The sequence below is a fragment of the Aptenodytes forsteri genome, unplaced genomic scaffold, assembly GCF_000699145.1.
Source record: "Aptenodytes forsteri isolate BGI_AS27 unplaced genomic scaffold, ASM69914v1 Scaffold116, whole genome shotgun sequence".
Lineage (NCBI taxonomy): Eukaryota > Metazoa > Chordata > Aves > Sphenisciformes > Spheniscidae > Aptenodytes > Aptenodytes forsteri.
The window spans coordinates 120,110-134,822 of NW_008795491.1; the positions used below are offsets into that span (position 1 = coordinate 120,110).

General features: G+C 37.0%; 1 protein-coding gene across 1 annotated transcript in view; it reads left to right on the plus strand.

Moving 5' to 3' along the window:
* ATG10 (autophagy related 10) overlaps positions 1–14,713 on the plus strand; it is an 87,173-nt gene that overhangs the window by 6,083 nt on the left and 66,377 nt on the right. The window lies entirely within an intron of this gene.

Here is a 14,713-nt window from a genome sequence, read left to right on the forward strand (position 1 = left end):
TGAACTGATCTGAATAATTATTTTCTTGTTTGATTCTGCATTAGACCTCCAGATTATTCACTGATCGAGATATAAACAGTAGAAATTCACTCCCTTGTTATGTTGTTAGCATAAATATGAAAAGAAATCTTGGATTATAATTGACTGAAAACAATGTATTCTATATATTATAAATTATTGAATAGATGGACATGGTATATTTTCCAGTTACCTTTTTCTGCAACAATTCCTTTTCTTTTTTCATCAGCACACTGATTTTTATTTTTTTTTCCACAGAGACTCCAGTACAGGGTCTGAAATTAATATTCTTTTGGCCTGGTTTCTGAAGGAAATGGCACTTAAAACAATCATGCTGTCCGTTAGTCTGTGATGTAGTCATTTCTACTGATTTTTGAGTTCACTCACAGGTTTCAGCTGTATTTTAAAGAGGGGTAGATATCAAAAAGTACTTGGTTCTTAAAAATTTTGTGAAAGCAGATGGCTGGCTAGATGAAAGATGACTTTTACTGGCAGGGAGAAGTCTGATCTCCACATTCTGTTTGGCTGGTCAGTGCAAGTTCAGGACTGGACTAAAGCAGCACTTTGGTGCCTTAGAGTGCCATGAGGAACAGCTAGGGTTCAAATGACACAAGTAAGCTGGAAACAAGATGTGGTTCTTTTACCAATACGATGACTCGTTCAAGCCACTAAAAAAAAAAAAAAAAAAAAAAAAATTTTACAACCCAACCCCATTGTTGATACACCAGCTTTGATACGAATTGGAATCCATATAATCTTTAGAATCATTATCTTGCTTTTGTTTGATAAGTACCAATTATAAGCGTAGTATGTAAGTCATCTGAAGCGTAGCTGAAGCATTTTAAGTTTTCCTTTAATTTAAATTCTAGTATTTCCTAAAATGAAGGCTAGTATCAGTGCTTCAGAGGTTGTTACTTATTTGTCACTACAGCAGTGTTTGTATACTTCAATTCTGACTTGTAAGAACAGATTACTGTTTATATTCAAAATTGCTTTTCATGATTGTGACTTTTTATAATGAATCAAGTCTTCATTACAGAGCATATTTTAAAAGAACATCTTGTAAAAAGTCATTGAGTCCTTCTGGAAAGAAGTATCAGCTATAGAAAAAGTGTCACAACACAAAAAAGGCTTCAGAGCCTGTAACATACTGAAACAGAGTTCTCAATATACTGAAATATAATAAACAGTCTTTAATATACAGAAATACGATTCCAGGCCAAACTCTATGGTTTATCAAGATACTAATATTAATAATTACCTCTTGAAATATTGTGCAAGATTTCTGTGTTTTGAATCCTAGAAATGTCTAGGTTGAAAGGGACCTTGAACATTAGCTGATTCTCTTTGAGAAGGAGCCTTTGTTCATGTTGTGTAGTGGCAGTAAAGATGAGTGAAGCAAGAGAAAGGTCTTAGAAAATTATGTAGGTTATAAGAGATGAGGTTATGCATAAGAAAAAAATTGAGTTTCTTCTCCAAAATGTTCACTGCGTAATAGAGATTATGTCAAATTTATATTCTTCATTGAACTGAAAGGTAATCAGGCTGTTAAAGTTACTTAATCTAGAAAATGGGAGAAGCACACCAATAAGTTGGAAAATGAAATTCGCTATGGATACACAAAGTAAAACTATATATTTAACACTAAGGGAAAGATAGAAACGGTGACTGTAGAGGGGATAAATGTGCTCAAGCACAGCAGTGCGGGTATAAGATGCATGTTCTTTTCCACAGATGTTGAATACGAGAGTCCTGTTGCACTGTTCTAACAGTCTGTTATTTAAATAGGTTTTGTTTTTGTAAAAATACATGTTGCACCCATAAATCACATGGTATTATAGAGTTACTACATTATCTTTCAATGTTATTGAAATACATTCTGATGAATAGAGTTCAGCAAAAGTTGTGGTCTTGGTAGAACTTGGAAAGTTTTCCACTGGTTATATGCCTTCAATATTTAGCATTTTTTTCCTTAGAAAATTTATAAATTTTATTTTTATATATTTGAAGTCTAAAGGAGCTCTAGATAATAATTTTAATTTACTTTGGAAAAATTGTGGCCATTCTCTGATAGTTGCATATTTCACAATTTTCAGTTTCAGAATTACTGTTGTGATCTAGATTTATCTATATTGTATCTTTACTATTTGTGTCTTACTGAGATATTTCCATCTGCCAGTAGCCTGATCATCTTCTTCAAGGCGTGGTAGGAGATACGAGGCATAGTTTTATGTAAGATAATTAACTAGGAACAGCAAGAAAGGAAAAATTGGGAAATTAAGGTCTGAGTAATCAATATCCATGGTTAGGAAAAAACAGTGTTGACAAAAAGACAAGGGATAAAATGTGCTATGGTATATGACAGGGCATAAGAGGCCACAAGATTTTCCTCTCCTGTTCCTGGGAATCCAGTTCAGAGATTACAAATAGAACGTTAGTTTTGGCAGGCAAGGTGAAAATTAGGAGGAAAATAAGAAGACAAATTCTTGAAGCTGAGGGAAATACAGGAAAGTTATCCATAATGAAGATATAACTCCTATTTAGGTAGTTGAACCAAAGGTGCATCAGGGAAGAGATGATGCTGAATAAATCAGTGAGTATATCCTGTTGTAGCAAAGAGTACAATTAGGACGTTGAAACTGCAGAGAAGCAAAATTATTACTGTTCTGTTTTTTTTTAAATCTGTGAAGAGATACTGAAGTATGGTGATACAGTGCAGAAAATACACAGAATAGCTGAAGTAACTTTATTCAAATAGAAAATCAATTATCAGTTATTACAGTATCAAAAATGTGCTAATCTTACGAGATCTCCAGGGAACCTGATCAAATTATTTGAAAAGTTTATTTCAGCTCATTGGTCATATGGACAGTTAACGTTTCCAACTTTCCGTCTCATTGTCTGGTATCTAAATATTTGGAGCCTTCCTGGTGAAGGAGTGATGAATAACTATGTATTGTGGTCTTTTCTACAGAGCAGTCTGTATTACGTGGTATGCTTGGTTTCATTTACACAAGTTGTGTTTTCATCTGAAAACCAAGAATAAAATTCTGTGTGGGTTTCTTTCTGCTTATTTTAGATATCTGCAATATAGAGCTTGTCACTTAAATCTTTGTTTCAGCCTGAGGAGGTAAAAAAACATTTTTGGGTATAAATCAGTCAACCTATTTTAGGTGTCTTCTCTAGGAGAAGATGAGTCTAAAAGTGTCCATTTTTCTTCACTGATGATCAAGGGAAGCTTGATGGTAGGTGTCTGCATTTTGTCATGTGAATCTCATACAACAAAATACGGATGTGAGCTCATTAAAAGCAGTAGTAATTGTTGCTGGTGACTTCACTAGGCTGAGATTTCACTTTGACAGTAAAGCTTATACTTAGCTGAGGACTGTATTTTGTAAAGTAGCAACTCAAAAAAAAAAAAAAGAAAAAAGGATTTAAGGATAAACCGTTGAAGCAACTGACATTGGCTTAAGCTTTGATTGAAATCCTTACATTGAGACTGGCATGCTTGTGCGGTGGAACGCTGTGGCCTTTGTGATACTGGGAGTCAGAACTGGCAGTCACAGTACATGTAATGGATCTGCACATGCTAGTATGCCAAAGTACCACCCCTTTTCAGGGGGACGGTGGTGCAAGTTGCTGTATTCCAGCTCTTGTTGGAACTTCTCACTTGCACAGAGGTTCCTGTATTGCAGGTATTGTGCGATACTAAGGATCAGCTGATTGTCAGTAAATTGCTGTAATGGGAGGCAGCCTGCTCTATAGGACCAGCAGGAATACAGCAGAAACTAAGAACAGGTTTGGGAACCACTGTGCTGTACTGCAGCAAGTTGGCATGTTATCTAGTATGAAGCAGGTTTTCCATTTTCTGGAACTTGAAGGCTTCTGCCATGCACATAATAGTTAATTGATGGTTTCTTCAGCTCATCGGCAAGCCTGCAGAATTCAGACTGTCTCCTTGTTATCCTTTCGCATGTCAGTGAACCTTTGATATCTGCTAGTTTCCAGACACACTCTTGCTAATTCCTGAGCTGTTCTAGACAGTAGAGGAATTGCCTTATGAACGTGCATGAGGACTGTATAGGGTATTGGGAGCTGTGAGCTGAAGGCTCACAGCTTTAAGTGGGTACAGTATAAGCGTCATGAGTTGGATTGTATTCTTTATATTGAAATGACCCTTAACACAAGCTTAGATGAAGGTAAATATAAAAAAGGGTTTATGCCCACATAGGTGCACTGACACTATAAAGGCAAGGTATCTGGAGACAGGTATGCTTAAATGCTAATATCTACTTAGAGCAGTTTAAGAAAGTTTCTCTCTTTGTACTGGCAGTAACTGAGTTGTCAAGCTGTTTGTCTAACCAGGTGCCTGGGGATCCTGTTTTATGCAGACCCTGTCTTTCCATTTGCTAGAAAAGGATTGAGAATGTTCCTCTGGAATGCCATTCTCTGATTTCTGTGGATTTAGTTTAATGAAGATGTTTGTTTTAACGCCCAGATTGGTAAACAGAAACTACTAAGGACATTGTCACTAACCATAAACAAACTTTTGACTGAGTTTGTAGAGGACAACCTTCTAACCAGTAAGATTGGACTCAGACCCTAGGATATGAGCGGAAGAGATCATAAATCTTTTAGAGTATCTTCCAATAGAATAAAAATAACATGAGATGCAAAGCAAGGAACTGATACAAACACACAGTGCCATTTGAAAATTTTTAAGTTGCAATTTTGCTCTGGTTAAATTTTTATTGAATCAGTTCTTGTCTTTCTGTGCTGTCCTGACTTCATGCCAGATGAGTGTCATCTATACTTTTCTCCAGACAGCATAAATCTTGTGTAACCATCATACTGTGTTCTGGCTAATTCAGCAACAATCTTCAGTGTATATTCTGTCTTGATCCAAATCACATCTGTCCTGCCAAGAGATCTGTCAGGGTCTGTCTCAATGAACATGGCATTGTGTCTTCTTTTGTATAACTTATTTTATATGTGGAAACATGTTTCAAATATTTCTATATTGACAACCTTATATTACCCAAATTTATAAATGAGATTCACGTAAGTTGTTCATCACAAGCTCTTCACTGAGACTAAATGCAATGATGACCAGCTGTGGGAGGTAGTAAGTTTGATGAACTTAACCTGGGCTTGGTTTTGAGGGATACTGTGGCACTGGTATCTTGACTGTGTGAGGCAGTAGCTTCTGCTTCCACTGAAACTGGAATCTTACTCTTCTATATTTGTGGGGTTTTTTTTCCCCTTTTCAATCATCCTTCTGCAGGCAGGGCGTGCAGGGAAGGCGAGCGGTTTTTTTCCCCTTTTCAATCATCCTTCTTTTTTCCAGTCTGAGTAAATCACAGTGAACAGAATGTTTTTTCCTCCCTATGACTGAAACTATTCAAATGCTACAAAGTCATATTTCATTTACTTTATTGTGAGCCCAGGTAGCCAACTGCACTGAAACAATGCCTTTCATTCTAGACTTTAGTATTTACCATGAGCTGTATCCAACTCCAGCTTTTGTTAAGTGCTATGTAGACACATTTTAAGCAATGACAGAACAATTACATACATTATTATGTGAATTGTTGATAAGGTGAAAAATACTGTACGAAATTCAAAATGAAGATAGTCCTCCTGCCGCAAAGAGCTTATAGTCTAAAAGAGTAAAGTAGGAAAATCTGGATTCACTTTATGCATTCTTTTTGTTTGTTATTCAAATAGCTCAAGGGAAGCAATAACTTGGGAGTAATAATTCTCTGTGTGTGGTTTGTCTCAGCTCTGCTGGGTATTGCAGAAGAAGTGAGTCAGTGTGGAACCATTTCTGAAGCTATAGCCACTGCTACTTTATGAAGCAGTGGGCATGTTGGGAATGTTGAAGGTCTGTTAATACCTGATGTTGCCTTTGGAAAATGAGCACTGAGCTTCGCAGACAAGTTACGTATTTACTTTTACGTGGACTCCACCTTTGCTGGCAGATGTTCATTAGTGTTAGTGAAGATCTGCCTGATGGAGGATGTGGGAATGAGTCTGACATCTTTCTTAAACTTCATAATACCATGTGATTTGCTGTTCAGCTGCGCTGTTCAGTTTATAACAACTAGAAAATTACAATTCTTAGTAATTATTAATCATTTTTTCTCTAAACAAATCCAGTATTTTTAGAATTAAGAACAACTCCCTTTTTTGTGCAAAAGTAAATAAGATGAACTCAGTGTAAACATTTGCATAACCACAGTATTTGTTGGATGGTTAAAAAATGTGAATTGAAAACCCAGCAAACAGTACTTAAAGAGAAAAATGTAAATACATTTGATGGAATCCAGCACTCACTGCAGAAAATAACGAAAGGACCTTAGTAAAGAGGGAGAAAATCAAGTATTACATACTCACCTAAAACATCAGTTTGTAATGAATGATCCGAGTTTAAGAGCAGTGCAGTTGCTCAGAAACAGGTAAGTTTACCCCTAGTCTTTTCTGTAGTTTCCCTGTTGCTCTGAGAAGGGAAGTAAATCATGCTGCATCTGTATTCAACCCAAAATATGTTCCCTTGAAAAAATGATGTGGGAAGCTTTGGTAGCTGTGATAGGAAGGAAGTATTCTAATTTCAGTTTGTCTTGGATCTACTCAGACCCTTTTCATCACTCTTGGCTTCCTATCCCAATTCCACTAGGTCTCCTGGGAGTGAGCTTGCTCTTTGGTGCTGCTGCCCAAAATGTTGCTAGTCAGCCTTCGTTGGGCCACAGTACATGTTTATGCCCAGTAATTCTCTGTTAGCCAGGCCAGTGTTTGGCCCCATCTTCCAAATTGCCTTAATGCTTCGTTGTCTAGCATATGTACCAGAAACCTTTTCAAATGCCAGGTCACAGAAAGGAAACCCAAATTGTTGATGGAAACCTGTAAAAAAAAAAAATCAAGAAACCCCTTATTCTAAGGAGATCTAAAGTGTGTTGCAAAATGCAGTGAAGATGCTGGTGATTTTGCTTACAAATGTATTAATCTGAAAATAGAATTAGCCGTTATTAAACCACAAGAAAATATTCTGGTGTGGATTTTATGAACTGTGTTCTACATGGAAAGGCTTGGCAAAAGAGTGACATTGTTTAGAAATATCAAGGCTGGAAGAAGCTTTGGTGTAGACATTACACCCCTTCCTTGAGCTGGAGAAACCTTAATAAAGGAAGAATGCTGTAGTGACAGAAGTCATTTGAGTCTCAGATATGTCGTGCTTCTGGACTCCTTCACTGATGGGATGTTTCAGTCTTAATGGAAGAGGCTAAATGCTTCTGCTCCTGTAAAGTTCTGGAGATAATGAAAAGGTTTTGTCTCCCACGCACAGACCTTTGTAGATCATTTTCTGCGTGTCACTTTGGTATCCTGGCAAATCTTGTTAACAGTAGTTACATTTAGTTTTCAACAGCTTTCATGACATGCTGTTGGCTTGACTATCATTGTGGGTGGTGGGACTCTGATCTTAATTCTCTATGTTTTACATTCTTTGATTATTGTTCTGTTTCACCCAGTAGGATATGCTTAATAAGTTTTCACGAATCTTAGAAATTATATCAATTATAATTGATAATTGATATAAACTAATTATGAAGCTTTTGGGAGAACTGAAGAAGTACATTGTATGACCTCCAAAAGTGATTTCTTTTTAGTTTAGATGTTAACGTAGAGTGATTTCAACTTTTTATCTGCTATCTTAGTATCCAGAGTTGTCGCTTAATATTAGCAAATAAATGCTACATCAAATACAGAAAAAGATGCTCTAATTCAGATTTGGTAACTGGATGTGACAGTTCAGTTAGAGTTACCATGGTTGAAGGCATGGCATAATCCCAGCAGAATGTCTTCCTTCTGCAATAAATAAACCTCCATTTCCTATGGAGCACACTTACCACATTGAGACTGTGGTAAGTGAAGATGGTTTTCCCGGAATCTGAACTTGCAGAGACTAGTAGTACCACTGACAAAATTATTTATAAGCTCCCTCATTTGGCCTGGTGATCCTGTATTATAGATATTAAAAAGAAGTGGTGTTATTTTGTTTCCATTTAGTCTGTTTTTTCATGGCATCTAGAAAGTTGTTTTGAAAAATTTTTATGGGTGGTTTTAGCATGTCTAGAGAAAAAAAAAATCCAGACTGAAGTCTTTAAAGTTTTAATTCTTCAGGTTAAAATTTAGTTAAATAATTTGTAAGTGTGATTTAATTTCATAAATGTACAGTCTGTCTTTTTTTTATGTGTGCCTTTTTAATAAATTAAGTCATTATTACGAGATTGTAAAAAATAATTTAAAAAAATGGTGCCGGAGTGGACTTCAACAGCAGTTGTCTTTGCCCTGTAAAGTAATGCTGACTAATTTACCTTAAAACTGTGTAATTGCATATACAACAGAAGTATCAGAGATAGGTAGGCCACACATTCAGATAGTTACCTACCTGAGCTGTATGTTTCCGCTCTCATTTTGCTAAGGTAATGTCTTTTTGTACAAGGCTTGGTGACTTTGTAATCAAATGTTGTGATAGCCACATGCTTGATATGCCTTGATACCTGGGCAAAACATCCAGAGGTTCCAACTTCTACAATTTTATCAGTGGAAGGACTTATGAGAAATTAAAATCTGTTTTTCTGTTTTCAATTTAAAAATATTACTGTAGTAGTCTTAATAAGAAAAACTGTTATAAAAATAGACATTTCTTGTCTGTTACTATTAAAAAAAAAAAAGTTCACAATACAGTGGTTTGTTGTTACAATGTATTGTTCCCTCCCCCTTTTTTTTCCCTCCAAAAAAAATGCAAATGGAGTTACCGTGGGTGGAAGAGATACTGAAGTGATGGGCCTATCAACAGTGCTTATGGTGGCACGTATGGCCATACTGTGGCATCCTACTATATTATTTAATATATTAAAACTAATGTGTGTTGTAACGTAGCACCACTGTGGCATTTCCTAAGCAGTGCTGTACTTGGGGATAATGGCAATGAAGACTTTGGGGGTACCATATCAGTAGGATACAATGAGTCTTCATCATGTATGAGCAAGTAGATGCCAAATGCTTCCCCAGTTAAACCTTCAAAACTAGATTGTTCAGGAGTTGAAAGAGGCCGTACACTACAGTGTTTTTACTCAGTACAACTCAAATGGGGGCAGTCATGTGGTTAAAAGCTCACTAGAATGCATAAAAGACCCACATGCATCACTCTGAATTTTACTCTCTCTGTTTGCTTTATCTCTAAATGGTGTGCGTTTTCATATTAAGACTATACACTTTAGGATTCAGTAGAACACATGGTACGTATTGGTGGTAGTTGTTCAGAATTGATTAATCATTGGAGATATGCACAATGCAAAAGGAGTATGCTCCAAGCACGTACATTGAAACTAACACTGATGTTAAATATATTTATTCACGTTAAAATTCCTGCATTTCTAAAAACAATTTGTCATGTGTGTTTGGCATTACCTGGCCTCAGGAAGGTAAAGGGAAGGGATTTTGGAGCAATGGAAATACTTTTGAAATTAATTGATACAGAATTATGTTTTGGTTTGGCCAGTGTAGGGTATGGAGATGTAAGAGAGCCGCCCGCCTCATGAGTAGCATTTTGGAAGCCTGGGTTTTAAAGTATGCTTCTGGTTTATGCCCATACATACGTCGTAAGTTAGTGATGGTGGCAAGTGGGGATGGACGGAGTGAAGAAGGATGAGCCTTGCTCCCAGCACTCTGGGTGGCATTGCTGCACCAGCACGTTGGGCGGTATATGCTGTGCCAGGTGTAGATCAGTTTGCTCCCTCCCAGAGTGGTGAGGGAGTCCCGAGGGAGATTGCAACACCCTAATCGTAATTTCAGCATTTGGCTGCTCCAGGGGCAGTCTGGTGATGCGCTGCCCTAACTCTGGGCAGAGCATTGTCTTTTTGTCCAGACTGTATTTTTCAAATGTTTATGACATTAGCTCACAAACAAGAAACATGACACTGTAGTATTTGTCAATACTGTTTTACCACAAAGGAAACAAAATCACAATCTAGTCAATTGTTAGCATTTTTATTTTTTATGGTGAATCTCAGAATACTTCATGTTGCCAGTCTTGCATATATGCTTGCCTTTGTTTCTTTTAAATTAAATTGTACTGGTACAGTATTATGCTCTTAATTTTCTAGGGACAATGCTCATCTGTATTGGAGCAATACTCTTATTTTGGCCAATTGCCTGTATTCTGTAGCAGCGTTACATGATTCATCTTTCAGTGTGTTTGGATTATTCGCCTGCAACTTACAGGTCATGTTGGCTTGGAGTGAATATTGCAGAGTTAGGACCTTAGAGTGAGCAGTGGCAAAATGTCCAAGCTTCTACATGTTGCTGCTTGGTAAATTCCAATGTTGAAAAGCTTATAGATTGCTTGTTCTGTTTGTTTCTGAAAATTATTTTACTTCTCTTAAAAAGATTCTTAAGTAATGGCCCCTTTTGCTGTGTTAAATTACACAGTGTGAACTGCAGTCCAGCAGACAATAGAGAGGACTGTGGTGTGGGAGATGGGGAGCAGGGGAATGCCAGGCCTGACTCCCTCCCCTGGGGATGTTGAGGTTATACCACCTTCAGTTATACCACTGAAACTTTAACTGTATCAGAAATGTAAGCAGCAAATTATCTTGACAGTTAAGAAGAGTATGCCATCTTTAAACATGCTCGTCATTGCCGTTAGTTACTGCAAAGTTAGGCCACACAATTGTGATCCTAGCTTCCAGTTTGTTTACCCAATTTAAGATACCGTAATCATTGTTATTGTCCTTTTAGCTGTGAGGTCTAACTGTGACTTTTGTTTCCTCCCCAACACCATCTCACCATCATTGTCACTGAACTGTTCACATGGGTCACTCTCAAGATACATGAAACAATCCTTTTCTCCCCTTTGTTACAAAGAACAGTTATTATTTCCTACTCTGGAAAAAGATGCCATCCCATACTTTTCTTTTGCATGCTAAATCTTTCTATACTGCCAATCTTACTTGTTAGCCTCATTAATTAAAAAGCAATCACGGCTGGTTTTATGTTAATATTGTAAAGAGAGCGATTTAACTTTCTTCCTGAGGTCAGAATGCGGTGTTCCTCAAGAACGTTGTAGAGTTATACTGTGTAATCAGTGTGTGATTTTGAGGTCTATTCCTTCCTAGATATAACTAAATAGCATTGAAGTTGATTGAGATTTGGGAACTTCTGCTGCAGGAAAATATGTTCTAGAGTTATGAAATATTTTGTTGTCAATAACAATAACTTACCTTTCCTCATACAGACAAACACACAGTGAGGAGACACTGCTTTCTTACCTTTTAGGAGTTGAGTATATGTCTTTTAAAAATGTATCTATGAAAATAAGGCTTTTTTTTCATACTGGACTGGTACTCAACGTGATACTACCAAAGCAGAGTGTTAAAATCTGGTAATAATGTGATTATGAATGCCCCAATTTCAAAATTATTATTCTAGTTTACAGAAGAAATGAATTTGGTTCTGTGAATTTGTATGAGATACAGGTGTTTTCCTGAATGAGCAAGGCAATATATCTTTAATACATAGCATGTACTTTTAACTTGAATTCAGATTGTTAATGTTGTGTAATCTTTCTTCCCTGGTTTGCCAGGGACTAGTTCAGACTGCTTAGACATGCTTATTAACAATTTAAATGAGACACTCTCACTTCCACTGTATACAAGATACTGAAAGCACATTCCAAGTAAAGGGAACATTGTCTAAATGTTCATATATGTTTGGGGATAGGAAACTATACTGCTTAGCATAAACGGATGTCTGTAACTGAGAGTATTTTGCTCAGTGGGTAGCTTTCTCATGATGATCTGTGGTGGTAGCAATGAAAATAAGTAATTTGAATTCTTTTACCATTTTGCTCTGAATTCTAGAGGAAGACGTAATGTTATATGCTAAATAAGATTTAAGTTTGCTTTTTGAAAAAGAAAACAATAAAGTGTAAAAACTCCTTGGGATCATGAGATACAAATTTCTGTGGGATAAGTGATACACTAAGATGCAAAAAGGCAGATGGCTCTGGTATATGTAGAAGAGAGAAAGCTGTGACTTGTAAGAGGCGAAAGACTTGTGCTGTAGGTAATAGGTCATACTTCGTAACATAAGCTTTGTGTCCATCTAGTGATTTTTTGTAATATGATTACTAGTATTTATTTCCATCTATATTTTGTATTTTTCTATATTTGATAGCTTGCCAATAAAATTTCTTTCCCAGACAGCTGAACCTAGCTTGCAGACTGACAGGGCACAAAAAAACACCTTCAAAGGAAAGCACATTAAAAAGCTTAGAAATCACCAGAAAGCGTTAACGGCTCTGTTGGCTGTTACACAATGGGACGCAGGAATTGCAATAATGTTCTTCTTCCATCTGGTGCCTGCAAACTTGCTGTTTTCAGAGGCATTCATTGCTGTAGCAAACTGTTCACTTATTCATTCATGTGTAGCTGCCCGTTATTCTTTGGAAAAGACTTGGGTTGAAATCGGCTCAGTTCTTTGTTACTAAAGTGTTCAGTGTCAAACATATTACGAGAAGATGTCAGTCCAAATGCAAATACCATCAAATTTCAGAGCATCTCCGCATGTTGTATATATTTGGAATGTACCGTGAAGGTGTAGTCCAGGAGTGAGGATCTTGACTGACAATACTCAAAAGAAAATCGTGCAATATCTCTGCCAAAATGTCTGTCTTAGACTGAAATTTCAATTTCCGTTTTAAATTTCCTGGCTCATATTAGCTAACATCCCAGCCTTAAAATTCTTTCTTTTCTTTGAATCTCTGTAGTTATTTTCTTTGTTACATCTGGACTGGTTAATTTTCAGGACTGTGAGATAGCTACTGACTGGAAGGAATGTGTCTCTCTGAGAGGGAAGAATGGTTTCATGAACTAGAGGATGGGGAAGAGCTGGAGCTGACACTTTTCACTCCCAGTAGCAAAAGGAGACAACTTTATTTTGGAACGTACTTCCTCATTTCCTTATCTTGGTTGCCAGTTGGGGCAATATCAGGGTTGCCAGTTTTGTCACTGTACTGCAGAATGAGGACCATCTTAGGTCCCCATGAGGAATATTTCGAGGAAACATGGGCCTCAGCCTGCTGGCAGGGTTAGTATTTCCAGCTTTCATAGGAAAAGCTTCAGAGTTCTGTCAGGAGGATAGCAAGTAGAGACAGAGAAAGGACACTTATTTCTTGCCAGACCAGGAGATTAAGAAGTTGATATGTAATTTCTGAGCACAAACCAGTTAAAAATGTCCAACTGTTGGTCCTCCCTGAACATCTGAAATAACCATGTTCATATGGCAAGAGTCTTTGATGATGTGTTCACAGCAAGAGAGGCTTGTAGGGTTAGCCATCGCCTATCCTACGTTCTGTTCTCCCAGAGTATAAATTAGTCTCTTCAGTCTTGCAATAGTGAGCAGGTAAATGAACTTATTAATATTTTTCTTGAAAGTGTTACAGGAATTCTCAGTATTCTGCCCATTTTAGTTAAATGTCATATAATAATATGCATTCATGTAAATCTTGTCTTGCTTTCAGAAAGTGTGAGCAGCAAGGGGGTGAATTGAGACTACATGGGAAACGTTCGTTTTGGCATATGGAAGCTTTTAGGTGCTTTACTATGCAACTTTGTCTTTTTCACCCTTTTCTTGAAGGATTTGGTGTTCACTGTATTGATGTAACTATGATAGTTGTTTATGGAATTTGTCACTGTGTGTTGTATACCTACGTGCTACAGGTGCAGTGACTGAAATACTAACTGCCAGTTACTGGACTGGAGAACCCTTGTGAAGAAGGATTCATTTATAGCAGCTGGAACATCACTGATGTTCATCTACTATTGATATGTTACTTGTGGGAGAAAAAAAATCAATATTTCACGGAAAGAAAAAAGCTCAATTAAGCGAAACCCATTTAGTTTTACAGCAAATGAGAGAAGTTTGAAGAAATAAGCTGCAGAAAAAATTTGGGAAGGTATAAACAATGTACAGATACGTAGCATTGCAATAATTGGTAGGATGGCAGTACTGCAGAAAAAATTTGGGAAGGTGTAAACAATGTACAGATACGTAGCATTGCAATCCATGTGGTAAATGTGCTTATAAAAGTTTCTTTAAAATAGCACTGTGTGTTCTCCCTACACAGTTTTAAAATGTTCACATTCTGGCCACTTTTTACAATTTGTTATTATAATAGGCTGATAACATGCACATTTCTATATCAAACAATCAGCTACTGTGTTACAAGATTTCAAAATAAATAAATTAAACTTTGTATAAAGTGTGGTTTGTGCTAAGGTCTTCTCTTAAGGGTTTTGGTATCAAGGATATTTAGGATGAAAGCATAGCTCCTATAGGCAGTAATATGGGAAACTCAGTGGTTATGAGTAATCGTTTTTGACCAATTTCCTTTGGAAATTATCTTAAGAGGTCATACTGTCTGCCACTTCACCACGATGTACTTGTTTGCCAAGATCAGTCACGTCTGGCAGAGTTTATTCATATTCTGAAGATCATAGAATCATAGAATAGTTTGGGTTGGAAGGGACCTCTAAAGGTCATCCAGTCCAACCCCCCTGCCATGGGCAGGGACATCTTCAACTAGATCAGGTTGCTCAGAGCCCCGTCCAGCCTGACCTGGAATGTTTCCAGG